The sequence below is a fragment of the Strigops habroptila genome, chromosome 6 (assembly GCF_004027225.2).
Source record: "Strigops habroptila isolate Jane chromosome 6, bStrHab1.2.pri, whole genome shotgun sequence".
NCBI lineage: Eukaryota > Metazoa > Chordata > Aves > Psittaciformes > Psittacidae > Strigops > Strigops habroptila.
Window position 1 is genome coordinate 61402744 of NC_044282.2, and position 21618 is coordinate 61424361.

At 46.4% G+C, this 21618-nt stretch overlaps 1 protein-coding gene across 10 annotated transcripts in view; it reads right to left on the reverse strand.

Annotated features, from left to right (window-relative positions):
• Positions 1–21618, reverse strand: part of EXTL3 (exostosin like glycosyltransferase 3) — a 162661-nt gene that overhangs the window by 55381 nt on the left and 85662 nt on the right. For 5 of the 10 annotated variants that reach the window (XM_030489627.1, XM_030489622.1, XM_030489617.1 and 2 more), the window contains one exon: positions 7345–7430. The exons of 2 other annotated variants lie outside the window; for them this stretch is intronic. The gene's annotated coding sequence lies outside the window, so the exon portion shown is untranslated. Of the gene's footprint in view, positions 1–2439; positions 4343–7344; positions 7431–8915; positions 8999–9034; positions 10661–21618 lie in introns of those variants that run through there. 3 more of the 10 variants (XM_030489624.1, XM_030489623.1, XM_030489618.1) reach the window with 3 other exon arrangements.

Here is a 21618-nt window from a genome sequence, read left to right on the forward strand (position 1 = left end):
GAAACACGCTGATCTTGGCCAAAAAAGTCTCTGATACAGGGAGGTCATTCTAAGATCAACCAGTGGAGGGCAACCACACACATACACAACAGTCAGCATCCTACTGCCTGATACAGAGACAAAAAATGCACTTTCTTCCCATTTCCAACCATCAGAAGAGTTTGTATTCTACCTTTCCCATTTTGCCTTATTTATGTCTATGCCTCTCCTTGCGATACTTAAACAGCATCCCCAATAGCAGAGTATATTCACCTGAAACTAGGCAAAAGAGAACCTAAATTCTTCAGTTTCCCTACTCAGTGGCAGTTCTGCTCTTCAATCTATCACTAAGAGCAACCTGCCAGGCCACACAAGCAAACCACACAGCAGAAAAGCAACCCCTTCCCCCTCACATTTCAGCATACAGCCACATGGACAAGATCACAGGAAGAGTTTCACCACCTTTTTTTTTTTTGGATGCAAGGCCTGAGTGATAAGGGGCTGCTTGAATTATGCACTAAGAGAAAACAGCAGCTGCAATCCAGCAGGAACAGATCTGCACCTGGCAGGTCTTCAGCAAACAAAATTTTTACCCCGCTAAGCAATATGTGCAGGATATAGAGGGGAAGGCAGGTGAAGGCTGTGTGGGTCCTATGCCATGCAGACAAGCCACAATGCTTCTAACTCACAGAAGGCAGGAGTGATGCAGCCCCTCTGGACAGCAGCTTCTTTCATGCTATCTGGAGATGAAAGGCTAAAGCAAGCTACTGTCTTCAGAGGCTTGACCAAACGGCAAGCCACATCAAATGATGCTTTAAGCAACAGGTAATCCAATAGTTTCAGCTGAGCAATTGTTTTGGTACAAAGACAGATTGAACATTGATAATCTTCATTTCCAACCCAAGTAGGTCTTAAATAAATAGGAAACAAACCCACTCCTTTTCCTTCACCACTCAAGCAAGCTCAAAGCTCCTTCCACAGCCCAACCAAGTGTGTCTGTGCTGCTGTCAGCCCAGAGCGAGCAGAGCAGCGCTGCTCTGCATGACACTGCCCTAACTCCATCAGCTGAACCGATAACCCCCCGAGCTTGTCAAGACAAGTCGGTTGCTCTACATGCCGCTGACCTAAGGAGAATACATCAGTCACAGCTGGTAATTTGGGCACTGGAAGCAAGGGAACTGCTTGTGAACTGGCTATAAACAGCAAAGGGACTGGGGATATTTTCTCCCTCTCATGTACTGCCTGCCTGCCCTGCTCACACAAACCCTTCAGAGCCCTGCACCAGCCTGCTCTGATGCTCTCACGATTCAAAAAAAGCAGGAGATGGAGGCAAAAGCGTTTGCCCAGGAGAGCCCGACCATAACTTTAATACTCTGGGCAGGATATCCTGCACGCAATGCCATTCCTCAGTAGTTAGCTGGAAAACCCAGGGAAAGGCACATGTTTGTGGGAGAGGCAGCGACTCAAGTCTTCACCTCCTCCTTTCTCCCAATCTACATTTCAACAGTACAACGCATTGCTGTTACAGGAGTGAGACACAGGGACTCACTGAGTACATGAAATGGAAAGTCAACAACCCAATCAACTCTAATTTCTTCATCATGTTCTGTTGTAAAAGTCACTTGAAGATCTCAGCTAACCTGGGACACTGTTGCAACATTGCCTGTGAAAACATTGTTGATAAACAATTATTAAGAAAAAAAAAAAAAAACAAAAAACAAAAGAAAAGAAGAAAGAGGCAAACAAAATAGTGCTTCTCCTCTGGCCTCCACAGGATCTTTCCACACTCAAACATGTTTTGGTCACAAGGGTTTTAGTTGGCAGAGATTCATAGAGTCATAGAATGGTTTGAGTTGGAAGAGAACCTAAAGCTCATCTAGCTCCAATCCCCCTGCCACAAGCAGAGACACCTTCCACTAGACCAGGCTGCTCCAAGCCCCATCCAACCTGGCCTTGAACACTGCCAGGGATGGGGCAGCCACAGCTTCTCTGGGCAACCTGTGCCAGGGCCTCAGCACCCTCACAGCCAAGAACTTCTTCCTAAGATCTCATCTCAGTCTCCCCTCTGTCAGGTTAAAGCCATTCCCCCTTGTCCTGTCCCTATAGGCCCTTGTCAAAAGCCCCTCTCCAGCTTTCTTGTCAGCCCCTTTAGGCACTGGAAGCTGCTCTAAGGTCTCCCTGGAGCCTTCTCTTCTCCAGGCTGAAGAGGCCCAGCTCTCTCAGCCTGTCTCCATAGCAGAGGTGCTCCAGCCCTCAGAGCATCTTTGTGGCCTCCTCTGGAGTCACCCCAACAGCTCCACATCACACATTTGCCTGTAGGTTGTACACAGCACCCAAAACACTGTGTCACAGCACTCCTGCACTGAGTGCCTGTAAACCACTGTGGCTTTCCAGCCAGGGTTGGTTTTCAGTATCATTATCACTGGAAACAGGGTAAAGAGGGACTCTTAACTTTCTCACCTTCATGAACACCATGGCCACGATGACTTGCATTGTGGGTTTGCTTCCTGGTTGTGCAGACGTCTGTCCCACAGTCAGGGACCGTGTGGGTCAATGGTAACAGGCTGAGGCCACTGTCATGTGGGTTACACCCCGGGCAAGTGAATCCCAGTGCCCAGAAGCATCCCCTTGCACGTCACTGACCAGGCTCCCTAAGAAATAAATACCCACGAAACACATGGGAAGGGTTATTGCTTCAGTATGTCTAAAAGGAGGCATTGAAGTAACAAGGAACTTCACTTCCCACCTTTTTTGAGAGGATAATACAAACCAGCAGAGCAGAAAGAAATCCAAAACATCATTTATCAAGCCAGCAACAGAATTTTCTGTAAAGGAGTCTTCATGACAAGGATGCTTTTGGCATGGGAAGATCCATGGCAAAACAATGATGCGATGCGAAGGATACATGATAGCTTCTTTGCACACAGTGCCGCAAAGCTTTCAGAAGCTTTATAAAATTAGGGCTGCTTATGTTTAACAGCTAAAACGAAAAGGTGGGGAGGGAGTTCTTCTCCTGTGCAGTTCTCTAGTAGCAGAGCTCATGATTGTACTCAGTGGGGAACATGCTACTCATCGAGCACTCTCAGCACCTTCCCTCCCGCTGAGCTGCAGGCACAGGGGAAGCTCAGCATTTTGCAGAATTGGGTCCTTGCTTTTGTTCCTCTCGCCTCTCTCCCTCCCCACGTACTCTCCATCCTCCCTTTGACACAAACAGCTGGAAAGACTGACGATAACACGCCAATTAGGTTATTTGAAGCCTTGCTAGTAGCTACTCTAAATGCAGGCACATGAAGCAGCAGGATTCTGCTGGTGACATTTGGACCACAAATGAAGTCCCCTAGAGTAATAAACAATCAGGTAAAGAAATCTGGAAAGAAATTACCCAGCACACCTCGTCTTCTTGGCCCCCATGAGATCCATATAAAATGTGTTAATGCATCTGATTATGATCTAAATTATGTACAGAGGCTCCTGCCAAGCACTCTGTGAAGTTTCTTTATTGTTAAGTTGAAAGCTGTTTAAGAATGGTCCAGTCATCATGTTTCAAATTAGATTTTGGGGAAAAACATTTTCCTACTTTATTGCTGGCTCGGAACACGGGTTTGCGGGAGAAGGTCGATATGTGTTTTTTCTCTGCTGGAAAAAGAGCAGGCAAAGTGGTGACAGAAGAAGAGCCACTCTATTACCTTGTATTGTAACCTGACCTACATGGATTTACCGTACACTGACGTGCCAGAAAACAACTGCAGCTTCAGCTGGCTTTCTAAAGGTGTGTTTTTTTCCAAAAGGAGGGCATAAACCCCAAGGTGGTCTCATGCACACATTCCATGGATCATAAAACTTTGAAATACAGGGTTTCTGAAAATGAAGTTTGATGAGAATGGCTTGCAGAACAGCACATGAGACTTGCACCACGCCTGTAAGGGCTGGCTGAGCTGTTGCTCACTCTGCCAGCAAACCACTGTGTGGCTTGGAGGCAGGTAAGGAAGCTGGTTATCTCCCTGGTACGCTGTACGAACACTGGAGCTTTAAAAAACATATATATAGATACACACCTCCCAGGTATATATTCAATACATATAAGTTTGGGAGAGCACTCACAGTTTTACACCTGAGGCCTGACAACCTCACTTGTAGTTAAAACTCCACCAACCCAACCTGTGTTTTTATCTTCTGCTGGCATCTCACTGAGCCTTCACCACCTTGATCAGCATCTCCTCTCCACCGCATTGCTGGCTTCCCAAATTAGAAGCAGAGCTGAGGTCACTTTGCTCAGAAGAGCTGGTTTTTAAAAGAAGAGTCCTCATAAATTAAGTCTTCCATCTATTACCTCTGCCCTTCCAAACACACAGCTGTAGCAGCAACTGCATTAATTTGAACTAAGCAGGGCCCTATGGAAGAAAGATAACATATAATAGTGCTTACATACTGATTTTCCTCTGTACATGCATAGAAAACATACACATACATACATATACATATATACATATACATGCCAGACAGCTGCCTGCACCTCCTCTCAAGGTGCTCAGCTCATGTTCGGTACAGGGCTCAATTTCATATTCATCACTCTAGCATGCGGCATAACAGGCATTTTAAGGAATCAACCACACCCAACCCTCTGGTATGTCAAGATGGTCACTTGATATGCACAAGAGCAATATCGCTCCACAGGCTGACGTCAGAAGTTAAGCATCAGAAACACACATCTAAGGCAAGCCTTTTTTGTTCATGGGATGTATGCTAGAGACTCTATTTGAGAAGCTTCACTTCTACCTTCAAACACCTTGAGTTGGGGAGCAAGGAAAACAAAATGCAGATACTGAGGCAGATTTTTAAGCCCAAATGTTGAACTGCAATGTCCTTGGACTATCTCAGCACTCTGAAATGAAAGGCTCAGAGCTTGGGTTGTTCAGCCTGGAGAAGAGAAGGCTCCAAGGAGACCTCAGAGAAGCTTCCAGTGCCTAAAGGGGACGACAAGAAAGCTGGAGAGGGGCTTTTGACAGGGACAGGACAAGGGAGAATGGCTTTAAACTGACAGAGGGGAGATTGAGATGAGATCTTAGGAAGTTGTTCCCTGTGAGGGTGCTGAGGCCCTGGCACAGGGTGCCCAGAGAAGCTGTGGCTGCCCCATCCCTGGCAGTGTTCAAGGCCAAGTGGAACGGGGCTTGGAGCAACCTGCTCTAGTGGAAAGTGTCCCTGCCCGTGGCAGGGGTTGGAACTGGATGAGCTTTAAGGTCCCTTCCAACTCAAACCATTCTGTGATTCTATTAAAACAACAACTAGGCAACAAGGCAATTATGGCAGTGACCAACACTCCTGCCTGTGGTGAAATGTGGCACAGACATAAAGAGCAAACTCTGGAGGTAGCACAAGTAAAACTCGGCCTGACCCAGACCTTGTTATCAGCAGATCTGCAGGAAATTCGGGATCAGAACTACCATTTCTAGCCGCTGCAGTAATGTAGTGGTTTAAACACCAAAAAAAATGCTTTAATGTAGGATCACAGGCTGGATCTCTGCCAGGCAACAGCACTGCTTTAAAAGGAAGTATTTATCTCTACAAAACACTTACTAAACAACATGCTAGGTGCTTGAAAACAAAGCCTTTGCTAGACAACCAGTTTTTAACCCAAAATTCTGCACGTTGACATTCTCTTCTGCTACATGTAAAACCGACTCACACCCACAGCACGCTCATTTTCTCTCTCTCTTTTTAAGAAAAAAAGGAATTTTCTCTTTCAGTTTAACTTTGAGGTAAGACGGAAGACCACAGCCTGGCCTCAAAGACATGAGATCTTTTGAACTCAAAGTCAGCAGGCTCTCACAGGAGCTGAGCTCAAGGGCTGCTCTGGAATAAATCAAAAAGGATTTACTCTTTCACTTGAACAAGGCAGGGGAAAAAAACCCAACCTGAACGTACAGATATGTGGCTGGGGGTGAGGAGAAAGATAACTGGTAAATAAAAATAAAGGCAACTTAAAAGAGGGCCACTATGGCTTGATTGCCACGATCCCATAAGCTAAACACCATCCTGCAGGGTTGGATTTCTTGCAGGAAATCACCGGTACAGTTGCTAAGTCTGCTGGAAGCAGTTCAACCCAAGTGTATACAGAGCAGATGCTCCAAACATGACACACAAGGACACAGTGCTCCTGGAGAAATCTTTTGACAGCAAGTCAAAACAGAGGCTTGAACTGGTCATGTGTCATTAGAGATGCAGCTGTGATTTTCTCACAGATTAGTAGAGTTTGAGGCCAAAAGGGACCTTGAGAGCACCTAGTCTGCTTCTTGCTGCATCACAGGCCATTACATTTCATCCAAGTTTTCCTAAGAGCAGGAGTTAGATCTGGCAGCCAAATCCCAACTTGAATAACCGCTGTGGCTCTCAGTAACAATCTACATGCTACTTCTACTCAAAAACCCGGGCTGCCAGAGTAGCTCCGCGTAGGATGTGACTGCCTCTTGGTGCCCATGGCTCCCTCTGCCAGAAAACGCTACTCCCTGGCAGAGGCAAAAGTGACTTCATGCTCCAGCCACTTCACACTTGACACCTTTGCCCAAGCCCAAATTCACCAGGAGTTTTGACAATACTCTGGAGTTTGCCTGACGGAGCTCAGCGCAGAACACAAAATCCCATCCCCTGGCTTCATTACAGGAGTGAGAGGAAAGCTGGAGGAGCAATGTGCTGCTGGCAGCAATCTCAGCCTCTGCAGTGAGATTGCCTGTGGTTCCCAATCTGCTGCACACCCCCGCAATAGCTGCACATCAGCACCCATGGGCTAATCCTTACACGGTGAACCTACCTTGGTTAGAAAGCGCATTAGGACAAGAGTCTGCTTGATGAAGGACACTAAAGAACGAAGATTTCAAGATCATGCCTGTCGTTTCAGAGCCCAGCTCCCCCTCTGAGCTGTGTGCAGGGCTTTGGATCACGAGGCACCCAGACACTGAGCTGGTGAGCTCAGACCATTAGTGACATTTACCACTGCTTTTAAAATCAGAGTTTAAACTGCTGAATTCAGAATATTGTGAAATGCCGCTTCTTTGCCTGCAGTTCTGCCAACTGAATTTGGCTAAAACTTTCAGCAAATAATAGATGATTAAATAGAAAAGTTGATAGCTTAAAAGAAAATATATGTAAAGAGCTCGACTAAGACTCCATGGGAACACTGCACTGGCACTGCCCAATTTTTATAAGCTTTCCCCATCTCACCATTACTTAAACTTGACTATGGGGAGGAGGGAGAGAGTTGCTAGAAGAGTAGAAAGATGTTTTGGTAGACTGTGTTAAAATACAAGGGAAGAAGCAATCTAATGCCAGGCATGGGGCAGAGGGATACGGCAGGGCTTGTGTGTGCTTTACCTTCTGCTCCTTGGCTCAGGCCTGCTCACACATGGACTCCTTCACTACCTTTCTTTCTCCCAGTGTTGATCTCAAGGGTTCCTCTCCTGTTTAATATAAAAACACAAACAAAACCACATGTACTTAAGAAACATATTACCCATCGCCTAGAGGTATCATGCAAGAGGCCGTCTATTAGCACGCTGGCTAAAAACACTCCTTCCAGACCAACTCCAAACAGATGAGAGATTCACGACATAGAATGGTTTGGGTTGGAAGGGACCTGAAAGCTCATCTAGTTCCAACCCCCTGCCATGGGCAGGACCACCCTTCACTAGACCAGGTTGCTCCAAGCCCCAACCAACCTGGCCTTGAACACTGCCAGGGATGGGGCAGCCACAGCTTCTCTGGGCAACCTGTGCCAGGGCCTCAGCACCCTCACAATAAAGAACTTCTTCCTAAGATCTCATCCAAATTACCCCTCTGTCAGTTTAAAGCCATTTCCCCTTTTCCTACCCTTGTCAAAAGCCCCTTTCCAAGTTTCTTGTCATCTCCTTTAGGCACTGGAAGCTGCTTTAAGGTCTCCCCCGAGCCTTCTCTTCTCCAGGCTGAACAACCCCTCCTCTCTCAGCCTGACTCCATAGCAAAGGTGCTGCAGCTCACTAAGCATCATGCTCCAGCCCTCTAATCATCACATAAGGCCGATATAATTGGCCATAAGCTCTGACAGGCTTGACAATCTGGGCTGCTGGAGAGTATTGGAGCTGAAGGACACAAGCTGAGGAGACAGACACAGGATTAGGCCCAGGGCAAAGGACACCTCCCTGGCTACTATGATGCTTAGAGCAACGAGGCACATCCTCAGCTCCTGCGTATTCCTCAGCATGGCAGAGGAGTGCAGAGCATCTATAATAAAAAGCAAACTGGCCAAAATCCCCCAAAGTTTTGATGACCTAGGCTCCTGGGTCCTGAGCCCCTTCCATTGCAGGAACACCAGGAAAATGAACTCTGAACCTCCCCCACTTGAATTCGATGCTTTATAAGGGCAGTATGCATGCTTACAGGGACAGCCAGGTCCAGAAGGACACAGGAGATGCTCTTGGTTGTCAGTCCTGCTGCTGACTTGCTGAGCTACCTTCACTCCATCAAACCCTGGCCCATTACCTGAAACTAGCAATGAGGATACGTTGCTTTGTATGAGCCAGTACAATCTACAGCAGCAGAACTGCAGTGGGAAATGATCAGCATGCTTTACAGACACTGCTGCTGCTACCTCTCTAAATGAGACAGCCTTGGAGAAGGGATGCTTCAAATCCTTTGTAGCTAAATGGGATGGGATGCAGGTCGCCGGCTCCGCAGCTCAGAGCCAGCTCGCCGGCGTTCTCAGCTCCCTTCACAGACAACATTCCAACTACAGCACCTGGCCACTGAGAGCTCTCCAGTCACATGCATCTGACCATTTCCCACAAAAAAGGAAAATAAAATAATCCACTAGGTTGTTCCACAAGCGCCAAGGTCAAAGAGGATCATTCAGCCTGACCTGCTGCATGACAACCCACACACCAGATCCAGCCTCAAGCCCAGTAACTCACCATGATTTTTCATCCAGCTTTTTCCCTTGCTCAAATCCTCTTTCAGACATGCTTCTGCTGCAAACAACTGTCTGATCTCAGCAGCAAAACATACAGAAAACTGAAACAAACTAAAATACCTTTTGCTAACTGAAGTCCAAGGCTTTGGGACTATCATTCAGCAGGCGATGCCTTTACTGTAGGTTGCATTTTCTGTCGTTTCAGAACAAAAACTGCCATGCATCAGGGCTATCCACATCCTGCCTTCATCCTCCTACACAGCCTTTTGGACAGTTTCAGCGGCCAGTACAAGGAAAGCGTCTCAAGCCTCCCTCTTCCCACCCCTACTCTTACTAATGTGTTCCATACTTGCAGCCTTCGCACAGTCCCAGCTCTGCCGCTGCTCCCAGCAGGGAGCTGCTGCTGGTCCTCGGGGGCTGATTCTGGGCTCTAGTGACAAGACTGGCAGCTGCTTATGAAGGCTGCTTCCAGCCTTTCCACTTTGGCTGGCAAAATGCTTCCCAAGTGCCTACATCTCTGAGCTACAAAGAAGGAAGCATATCATGAACGCAGCTCTCCTCTCTCTTGGCAGGCTCCAGAACGTGGCACGTTTCCATCTGCACAAGGCTACAAGATGCTTGCAGAAAGGAGAACTAAGAGCCACGACCCCTCTACCCCTCGCTCCTCCCCGGACTGCAAAGCTTTCTTGAGTTCTTTAGAAATCACGAGTGAAGATGTTACTCAACAGCCACAGCTGAGGATTTCGTTTCAACATGCCTTGCAAAACACGCTTCAGCGCTCATCCATACTTTGCAATCCACATCTGCACACAACACTCACTGGCTCTTTGAGGTCTGGAAATGTTTTATCCCAAGCTCTGAATGCATATGGTTTACAGAATAAAAATACACATTGGTTACGGTTATTTTTTTTTTTTCCAAAGTCAAATTATTCTGGGACCCTGAAACTATGGACGCTTGGGGCAAAGGACCCAAGGAGTCAGAGCACCTAGAAAGAGGATGCCCAAATTTGCATCAGCCAAATGAACCAATCTCCTGAGAGCTCAGGGGTTTTAAATAAAGGCACAATTCTAATACAAGCTCTGAAAAACATTAGGGTGCTCATGAGATAAATGCTCCCTTATGCTAAAAGCAAAGCCCCTTCTCTAATAAACAGAGTATAACTTAAATAATGTAAAAATTACAGCATATATTAATGTCAGTGATCAGAATATAATACTAACAGCAATAATAGTACACCAGCACAGGCTCACCCAAAAAGAAAGGAGGTTTCACCTTACTCCCCCCATCAGAGAAGCAGTGACAAGTAGCTGTTATGACTTCATTTCACTTTTTTATTAGTTTTTACAAGCCAGCTATACTAAAAGGTTGCACCAGTAATTTAAACTGCAGTTGTCAGCAGAAGCGAAGGACATTGTGGGATACATTTTATTCTTGCTCTTTTATTGCTTGGCTCCATGGAGTGATTCAAGCAGCTTAAGAATTTCAGAGGTACTGTCACAACAATATTGGGCCCTTAGCACGCTGCCATCTAAAAAAAGTAAAGAGACAAAACACCCCATAGCCTTTAAAGAAGCAGCTGGACCAGCAGAAGCTGCTCAAGAGCCAATAACTGCTGATTGCTACCCAATTGTTCCCTCACAGCAACGTGCTCTTTCTGCAATGTTATTCTTTCTTGACAGAATGGGAGGTGGCTCCGTAACACGTGGTAAATGCTGATCTTGGCAGCTCTGCCAAAACACATGCACATACACACACAGGCATCGTGACACCCCCGCCACCAGTGGGAGCCAGCAGCGCTCTGGCACACATCTCCTACAGCACAGCAGCGCAGGCGACATGCTGCTCCACGTCCCACAGGCTGAAACCAAGTGTGAGATGGGCTCTCCATGGGATGGCATCTGGATGGACAGCATACACTGTGCAGGCATTAAAGGAGATCTTATTGTAATTTGCTTCTAAATAAGCCTCTGCTTTATCCTTCTCCCTATGCACAAAAATTAGCTCCTCTAATGTCTGCTGTGATTGAAATGTGGCTCACCAAGATGCTGCTGGCACCCAGCAGAAGCAGGTTGGGGTGGTCATCTCCTTCAGACCCAGTCCCAGGAGACAAGAGGAGACAGCAGGTATCCCTGGGGTGTTTGTTTCACCATGTCCAGTGCTGCCCCATCAATCAAGGACAGGTAATGCCACTTTCCTGTTGTGCCAGCCCCTGAAGGGGATAAGCAGAGGACAGGAGCACAAGGTGGCTGGCACAGACTTAACCCAGGAAAGCCTCAAACAGTGCTGGCAAAAGGAGAACTGTTTTGAAGATTCCCGAGAGAGCAGGCGTCTGCTTTCTGTCCAAGCACCACCCCAGGCTTCTGCTGGACTCTTCTCTACAGAAGATCAAAAAGCAATTTAATTTGCATCAGCTCTTTCTTGAACTTGCAAGCATGGACCAACCCAATCACTCCTCCCCACCAGACCAAGCTGGTAAGAGATGCTGGTCTTCATCCTCATCCAGCTGCCCCGAACACCATGGGGCTAGAGGGCAGAGAACATCCCGCTGCTGAGATGTCTGCTGGCTGCTTGCCTGGCAGAGGACGTGCTTCCAGATCTGACTGTGAAAACTAACCCAGAAAAAAAGGCAGGAGGGCATTACTTTGAGGGAGGGCAGAACGAATGGGGGCATTCTTGGTCAAAGCAGTGCATTACTTAGGGCACCAGACAGATCACAGGACTGAAGTCCTGCATCCCCATTGCTCCACAGGGTGCCAAGCTTTCCCGAAGTCCCTAAGTGCTACCCCCACACCAGCAAGTCATGAAACACGTGGGCCACCCTACCCCAGGTGCTTGCAGCAAGGGCTCCAACGCTGACAAAGCTCCAGCACTGACAAAGTTCCGCTGGAAGGGCATGCAGGGCTGTGCTTTCATCTGCACTGTGGATCTTGGTTCAGCAGAGGTAAAATGCAGCTGAACCCAGGTCACTTTGTGCTTGGGGCAGGGGCAGAGGCAGCCTTGCTGCCTGTAGATCTTGATACACTACTGAGTTGCAGCAAGAGCTTAACCTGCCTTGCCCAAGGCATAAGGCAGCACTATTTGATGCCTCAAAAGTGCCTCTGCTACTGCCTCTGCTACAAAGATGAGGAACCGATGCTTTAATTTGTTTTACCTGCAGAGATAGAAGCCTTAGAACAGCATTAGCAGCCCCAAATTATTCCTGCAGCAACATCCTCAGCAAGTCACCGCTGTCACCTCAGAGAGAAAACTGTCAAATACCATGATCCTAAACCCAGCTGAGATGACAGAACCACCGAGTGGTTGGGTTGGAAGGAACATTTGAAGATTATCTCATCAAGCCCTCCCCTGCCACAGGCAGGGCCATCCTTCACTAGACCAGGTTGCTCCAAGCCCCGTCCAACCTGGCCTTGAACACTGCCAGGGATGGGGCAGCCACAGCTTCTCTGGGCAACCTGTGCCAGGGCCTCACCACCCTCATTGTAAAAAAATGTCTTATGTCCAATTTAAACCTACCCATTTTCAGTTTAAAACCATTGCCCCCTGGCTCTGTCCCTACAGGCCTTGTTAAGAAGTCCTTCTCTTTCTTATAAGCCCTCTTCATTATTTTTAAAGGCCACAAGAATGTTTCCCCAGGGCCTTCTCTTCTCCAGGCTGAACGAGCCCAGCTCTCTCAGCCTGTCTCCACAGCAGAGGTGCTCCAGCCCTCGGAGCATCTTTGTGGCCTCCTCTGGACTCACTCCAACAGCTCCACGTCCTTCTTATGTTGTTGCCCCAGAGCTGGATGCAGGACTGCGGGGGGGGTCTCACCATAGCAGAGCAGATAGAGAGAATCCCTTCCCTCAACCTGCTGGTCACGCAGCCCAGGATACAATTGGCCTTCTGGACCGCAAGCACACATGTCCAGTTTTCATCTGCTGATACCCCCAAGTCCTCCCCCAGACCGTACTGATACTGGCCATTGCTCTGACCCAGGTACAGACCTTGCACTTGACCTTGTCGAACTTCATGACATTCACATGGGCCCATTCATCAAGCCTGCCATCCTTTCCCTCTAGTTTATCAGATGACAGATGATGCTACACCATAGAGTATTGGAGAATGGGTCATTCTCAGCTGCCAACTTGCTGTGGGTCCCTCCATGTCCCCCTCAGCACATGTGGACACTGGGCCAGGAGAGCTCAACGTTTGCCAGAGCAAGAGGTAAAGATGCCCCTGTGTCAGGCAACCATGCCTTAAAGTCTGTGAAGACAAGCAAAACTTACTTTGCAAAGAATGAACTTCTAAGCAGAGGGATGGCTCTTGTAGCTGCCGTTGGGGATTTTTACATTTGGAAGCTTGCTTCTTTTTCTTTTCTTTTTTTTTTTAACATATTAAAAAATATTTTTCAGGTCACCTTTGATGCAAAGAGTCATCTAAAAAGAGGTGGCTGTCAGATGGTCTCTCAGCAAGGGAGTATCTGTTCCCTGGGCATGGGCTCTGAGCCTTCTGAACTCCCTACACCATCTGCATATTACATGTTTGTACTCCCAGCCCCATGGACTCTTCTCTGATGTGTTCCCATTTGAGGAGCTGGAGCTCCCAAAGGTCTCTCGAGATCACAGGCATCTGCGTGATGTGACGTATTTCATGGAGAAGGACCTCTCCATCCTTCAAAACAGAAGTTTGTTGTTGCTCTCTTTTTAGAAGAATATTTAAGTTGATTTTCTTTTTCATGTCGCTCCCGTCTTTCATCCTCTTTTATTTTGATAAGTAAAAGGGGTTGCATTTGGCACAGACGGAGCAGAACTGCTGCAGAGACAACGTTTACCAACATCTGTCGCCACCCCACCATCAACCTTTAACTGCGCGCCTCGCCGCTGCTGTCCATCAGGGAAAAGCAAGTGACAGATGTCTGCTGCTGAGAGCCTCAATGAGCCTGTGTGCATCAAAGAGTCACTTGAAAAAGGAAAAGTCACTTTGGAAAAGTGAAAAGGAAGCTCTGAGCAACCACACTATGTCATCAAGCTCACCACCAAGTGCTGGAAGATGGGAGAAGTCCAGCATGTAGACTGCTGGAATACCTAAAGTTGGGATTAAAACTGTCCTTACGTCTCAGCAAAGATAGGTGCAATCAGAACAAGGAAACATTAATTCTGTACCATGTACCACAGACAGGGTCAGTGTGTTGCATTGCAGGGATGTGGGGCTGGAAGAAGGCAGCAGGAACACAGGCGCACAGCAGAGCAGGGCATGGCTGATGCAGAGGTGCCCAGGAAGGTTCCTCTGCTCCCCGGGAGTCCAGCCTGCTCTTAGACACATGGTCTCCTCCTGGCCTCTCCAGCTCGCTGCTCCAACATAAACAAATACAAGCTACATCCTCCTGGAAATTAAAACCAGCATTTCGGACATGTACACGGATCCTGCCCTGCAGGAAACTGGGATGGAGAATTTGCAGCCCCACGTGGCCTGGAGCAATCCATGTTGGTTGGGGAGGGCCAAGAGTGAAACACACAGCACTAAATGGCATCTTGGGATATTTAACTATATCAGTTTTCTCAACCCTTCACTAGCCAGATAAATTTGTCCATTTTGTTTTGCTCATCCTTACAGTGTCCACTGAAAAGCTTTTTCCTTTACCTCTCGGTCACACAAACATCACAACCTGCTTTCATCTCACCCTTCCCCGGCAATCACGTCCACTTGCTTCCCTATTTTCTCTTCTTTCAAGGCTCTCATCCAGGCTGGTTATTTTCTTCATCTGCCTGTACCATCATTATTTTTCACATTGTCAGGCATGCTGTTGTGTATCTAAAATTTGTTTTCAGTATGGTTATTTAAGCCCATTCTCCTGCACTAGGGTAGACAAAAATTGCAACCTAATACAGAAATACGCCTGTGGAGCAGTGGGAGGCTACAACCAGATCTGCTGTGTGCACATGTGCTGGCTTCTCCCCAAAGGTCTCTCTGCCAAAGCTGCTGAGCTGACCATGGTCGGGATGGAGACATGACACGAGAGGTTGGGCAGGAGGCAGTTCCCCATACCTGCGGTACCAAGTGCCACTAAGGAGATGTCAAAGTCCAGCAGCAGTTTGAATAACACAAAACATTAAACAGAGCTCTTAAATATCAAAGAGCAGAAAGTTTCACAGGCTAATGCAGGCAACATGTCACATAAACTGGCAACATAACCATCTGGGTCCATTAACTGCACTTGCTCTATAGCATTTGCTGTCTGAATTGTTTATGCCTTGTTTGAGCACAGAGGCTACTCAGCATATTAATACTCTGGAAAAAACCCAACATGTAGAACAGAGCTAGAAGTGAAGGACTGTTTGGGGTGCCTGTTGATATGCCAGGCTTACAGTGCAGATTGCAATGGGATAAGGCAGAAGGGGTCTATGGAAGAGAAAAGCACAGCAGAAAACCCCAGAGAGCCCATAGCTAGCTTCCACTTTAGTAAATAAAATCAAACAAACAGTGAAATTAAAGCCTGTTGTTGCAGAGCAGGGAGAAGGTCGAAGATTTTATGATCCCGCTGCAAGAAAGGAATTTTAAAAGGATTGTGAAGACCAGGGATAAATACCTAGTTTCTTCTGCAAACCTGAACAAAACCAATTGATTTCCCAGAAACAAACTGGAAAATTATTTCCCCCCTCTCCCCTCCCCAAGAGTCAAGTCCAACCCTGCTAGTAAAGGATTAAGCCTTCTCCTTACCCTTTACCTCCAAAGACTATGCCAGTCTGGGTTCGGCCTTGTAATTGAAAGTTGAACAGGTTAGAGATGCCCTAAAAGCTACTGCCTCTGACTGCTGAGTCACTGGAAGGGAAAGGGATTTAAACTAATCATTTACTGTACAGCTCACTAGGAGCTTGTTATCCCACAAGGCAGAGTGCAGCCCATGCTGGAGATGCTGTGTACCCCAATCACCTACTCCAAAATGTCCCTTCCATGTCCCCTTGCAGAAGACATAATTTTTGACCACGTGCCTCTAGATGACCAAGTGACTATCTAAATCCCAAACCAAGATTCCCTTTAAAAATCATTAAATTTCCTTGGCAACTCACATCTGCCAATGGAGCTGATATGTTGATGCACAGAGGAGGCTTTGCACAGTGGAAGTGGGGCTTGGCATAAGACAAGGAGGAATGCACAAGGATGTTCAATGCAGAAATGAGGGTGGGTAAGGAAAACAGGACACTGGCACTGTTACTCCTACTGTTTATCAACAAGGAGTAAAGAGACAAGAGACAGTATTAGGACTTATTTTGGGGAAGGTGAGGGGGGAAGAAAGATTTTTTTTTTTTTTCCCCCCCTCAGGTAACTCATGAAAGAAGCCACTTTCTCACATGCTTCCTGGGCTCAAGATGTTCAGGAATAAAAACCGGACCTTCAAATTAAGGTCCTCTGTGCCTGGCTTGTCCCTCCTTACCTGAAGCCATAGCACACTGCTGGGGATAGTACAAATCCTTTTCGCATTAAACCAGTTGTGTGAGACAAAGAATTGGCATGCCAGTGGAGGGGCAAATTAGCTGCCTCAAAGAAGAGCAAGACGCATGTTAGAGTCTGCCTCAGCACAGAAGTCCTTCCCTCTTCCACAGGCAGATAAAACACATAGAAGTAAAAATTCCCTTTCAGAAAACTGTCTAAGCTTCCAGTCCACTGCAGAAATTCATTCAAAAGGCAACAGTCCAAGCAAGAACTTCCAGCACTTTACTATGCGAAATCACCCTGTTTCACAAAGGCATTTTGCCTTCACAGCAAAAATGATGCTATGGGATTTTGCCTTCAAGAAAGGGAATGGAAACTCCCTTCACATCACCAAGCTGGTGTCACAGCACAGAACTGTGCTGCCACGAGGTATTCAGAACTCACTTTCTGACATGGTCTCAATTTTGTGTCAGACACTAGACTGATACACACCATCACTTAAGTTTGTGACCATGCCATGGACCCCTTCTGCACAAGCAGAACAACCTCACCCTCTCTGTACCTCAACATTCCCATATGCAAAGCAAAAGTAACTCCCAGTAAACCTTGTTACCTGCTTTCAGTTAAAATACAACTTCCAAAGATTCATCCAAACTCAATCCAAAGAGGTAGGGAATCCATCCCTTCCTGGTAATTTGTTAAATGATTGATCGTAGCCCATGTCTACCTTCTAATGTCACCTTCCAAACAGCTGGTCCTCTCTGACAGCCTCAGCAGCATCAAGCACCTCTCCCCACAAAAGGGAGTTGTGTTTCAGTCTCTTTCTTGACCCGACAAACACAGCAGGAGATTTAAAAAGTTCAAGTCTAGCTATTTTCTCCCCATTCCAAATACTGCCCTGCCGCTCCTTCTAGCTTCTTCCATGTCTATTTTAAAATACAGGCAGCACAGCTAAATAAACTATTCCACCAGTATTTTCACACAGGCAGTTTTGGAAGTAAAAACATCCTTTGTTCCTATCTTCCAGCTCCCATGTCCATAGATGGCATTCAACACTTCTTACTGCACCACCACTCTGGGAATCCAAATGGACTTGGCTGCTCAGTACAACCACAAGTACGTTTTCACAGTGACTGTTTCTGAAGGGCAGAGCCCTCTTCCTCAGGCATGGCCCATGCTGCTTGCTCCTCCACGTGCAACTTCATTGCGGGTCATTTCACATATGATTTGTAGGACTGCAGTTTCCAAGTCATCTGGATTACTCCAAGCCATTTATCATATTCTCGTAACGATTTATTACTCCATCAGTTTTGTGAAGTCCATGGATTTTTTTCAGCAGTGACTCTGTACTTGATGAAAATCACAAGAACAGCAAGGATGAAGCTATTCCTAAGAACTTCCATGATCACATTTACAGTGCTACAGCTTTATCACAGCCCTTACATGACTTTTATTTCCTACACTGACGAAAAAAGAGCAGAGACATGAGCTTACACTATCTTTGTGACAGCTTTGACACTGCCTAGTCACACAAAACTGAATTTGTTCAGAGCAGCATTTTACCACGAGCTCACAGAGAACCCACTCCTACCCATAAGCACAAGATACTACACTCAATTTCTTTCCACTTTTCAAGAGAAAAATGATTAAGCAGGTGAAGTCATCCTTAAAAAAAATTAATCTGCTTACCTACTCTTTATCAAATCAAAATAACCTGAAAAACTGGAAAAAGTATTTGCCTGAGAGTTAAGACAAATACATCCTTCAATGACTCTCACACTTGCCTCTTCCTATCCGGTACTTCCACAGGCCTTCATCACCACAGGAACCATGCCTGGTGCTGCCAGCAATGCTTGATTCCATAATTTTAACATGTGCAAAAGCTGTATTAGAAGGTCATTAAAGTCCAGAGGCTCTTAGGGCTTCTGTGATTCCACCTACCCCAAGTGTTGCATTTTAATGTAGGCTTAAGCTTTAAGTCAAGCAGGTTGTTTGCTTGTTTGTTTTGTTACAGAAGAATCTGTTATGCACTTACTAATTCCTGCTGGGCCAATTGAGCAGACATGAGATGTCTGCTCAACTCAGCCATCCTGCAATTAAAACTTCCCTTTATAAAGGAAGACTGGCACAAAATCCTCTGCGTTGCCTCACTGCATTTCTTCTTCCTGCAGGTCACCACTGCCTCCACCAAAAAGAAAAAGAAGGGGTCATTATCCTCTCCATCCTCCACAATACAAATTGGCCAATGCACCAGCCCAAGCAGCAGGAGCACAGAGAAACCACAAGGCTTCAGGTCCCTGTTCTGCAAACTTCAGAGTATGTTGAAGAAAAAGGCACGATGTATCAAGTGGAACTTGCAGAGCCTGATCCAAGATGTCCCTTGAGGGGTTTTCTGCTCCGTTGGGCCTCCATTTCTACAGGGTCACAGCAATTTGCCTGTTTGCTTCCTGCAGGCACTAACTGCCAGCAGGATAGAGGTGGGTACCAGAACATCTATGCCCCACGCTCTGCATCTCACTGATGCTCTGCCCAACACTTGGGGGTGTGAAACACTGCTCTGAGGCCACTTGCAGCCTAGTTTCTTACAGAAATAAGATTTGTACAATTATGTTTTCTTATACCTCTTCTAAAATCTTCTGAAGCAGTTTCAACCCAATGAAGCTCTGAGGACATGAGCCTCAGAGGCAGGGATGGACCAAGACCAGCAACTTCTGCTAATGTGGGGATGCCTCAGACCTCAGTATATCTATATATAGATATATTTTATTGTCTTGACCAACATACAGCTACAAATATATTTTCACATACAGGCCCACAGAGAGAGGAGGGGTTCCACTGAACCCCACTAACCCTGCAAACCTAGATCCAGGGCCTCCAAAACCAAACACTACTTTGAGAATGGTATTTCTGAAGAGACTGTTTCCAGCAACTTCCCCCAAATGACACACTATAGCAACAGCAAGGAGAGGATACAGCTCAAGGGTGGTATTCAGCAATGCTTAAGCAATACAGCTTTTCTCCTTCCTCCTACAGTTCCCTCCCCCTACTGTTCCCCCACACATTTCCAAATCGGCTCAACTTTGGTGGATTTTTATGGGAACTGCAAAAAAGACATCTGCCAAACATCAAATCACTGCTCCCCAGTGCAGGGGCACAGTGACTTGAAATGGTCACCGTGCCCTTATATTTTATTTTTTAAACTGTAAGAAAGTATGTATTTTCTCAGTCTCATTCTCCAAAACAGCTGAACAGTTTTTGCTAGACTCTTCCCAAAAAGCACATCTCCCAGGAGATAATCAGCTGGAAAGTTCGAAGTGAAATAAGGTCTGACAAAATAAGAGCAACTAAAACCAGGGATTTTCAAACACAAAATCTGGCAAACTTTTAATAATGGGTGTTAGCACCAGGCCCAGATACACTGAGAAGAGAAAATCTGGTTGAACTGCAGATAAAGCTTTTATACCACCAAACATTAGGTGCTAGGTGGCATGTCTAGGATCTCTCTGAAGTGGAAGGAAAAGGGAGAAGCAGGTACATTCCTCCCAAGGGCAGTTCAGGACAACTTTTTGCCAGATGCTCACTCAGGAATTCCTCCTCTCTATTGGAGGAGGCCACTCATCTGGATGGGGAACGTGTGTGGGGTCTGCAAGCCAGAAGCCCTCATCTCCCTCAGAGCCTTAAAAATCAACCTCCAGCTTCAAACATCACTTGTGGGAAAAGAAGGTGTAATAAAAGCACAACCCCTTGATCACCATAATTTAACTCTGTTCAAAATATAATAATCACACCTTAAGTTACATGTACTCCAAGTATTCTTATGAGATTGGTTACATGGAAATGCTAGCAAGGAGAAGCTTGGGAATGCCACCACTCATCTCTCCCAGGCAAAAACCTGCATCAGCCCCCTCTCAGGGCTCTTTATTCACCTTTCTCCACTGTTTGGTTTTGCTGCATTATCCAATTTAGGCTGTGTGTTCCTTTGGAAAAAGGCCTCGACATTTAAATCACCAGAAAAGTTACTCAGCACACCAACACTGCTGCAGAAACATGGACTTTCAGCTGTGAAGGTACCAGTTCTACATAGGCACCCTAACAAATGCATTTTAAGCAAAATGCTCTTTAAATATCCTTCTGTTCATGCACAGGCCCCCCCAGGACTTCTGAGCAGGCAGAAGATGAATGCGTGTTGTGATACACGATTAACATCCCCATAATCAGGATTTCACGTTACTCAAAAGCACTTTGCTGGCTGCTTTGCTTTTTATTTTCTTAAAGTCTCCAACAAGCCCTGAAGCAAGTACCGCGTGGGACAAAGGAGAAGGTGGGCAGTTAGAGCCCTTGCAGGTTAAACACTGCCAGCCACCTTGTTGCTTTGCAGGATCCCTTGCCCAACTCTGCTTCTCCATAGCCAAGCTGCAAAAAAAATCTGCGTCACAAAAATCAGATGGCATCATAACCAAGCCCACCAAGAACAACAAGGAATCAGAAGTGAATGAGATCTTTGCAGGATGCCAGTATAATCTGACACTGCTGGTCTTTTCAGCTCATTACTTTTGGCAGCACAGGCTCCCCATGAGGTCCCATAAAGCACGAATGACTTAATCAAGGGACTTCCCTGGGGGTGAGGGAGATGCACAGGCTCTGTCAGGCTCATGAATAAGAGCATCAAATCAAAGCCTGGGAAATCTGTGTTGCCCTATGGAAAATTGATAGTATCAGCTGGTAAATTCTTAAGCTATTAAATGGTGCTTAAGGCCCAACCTTATACCACAAACTCAATTGCTCTGAGCAGAGCTGGAGACACAATGAACACTAAAAAACCAAAATCGAGGAGCAGGAGCTGGTTTCCAGAAGTCCACAGAAAAGTGCTGAACACATCTGGATAGTGCCACGTTACTGCCATGTGGGTGAACTCCCTGTGTACCCTGCTGTCCCAATGAGATAACAAAGCAGCAGGAGTACATAGAGTAGACAGGATGCAGACAGAAGTAGATGATGAAACTGAAGCACTGCTAGCCCACAGCCAACACCCAACACATAAAATAATAGAATGTCCACCACTGGACACTTGTGCAGAGAGTTGAGGCACTGCAGTGCCTCTGAACTCATTCCAGATCCAGACTGAATTTATACCAGCTTGCAAAATCTTCCCCCTCTCTTTTCAACAGTGTAAATGCTACTACACAAAACAATCATCTGACTTTTCACAGATTACAAACCAGGTAACTTTTTCTGCAGCTCTATATAACGCAGATCCAGGCTGAAGCCTGCTCAGAGGCAGACATAAAACCTGT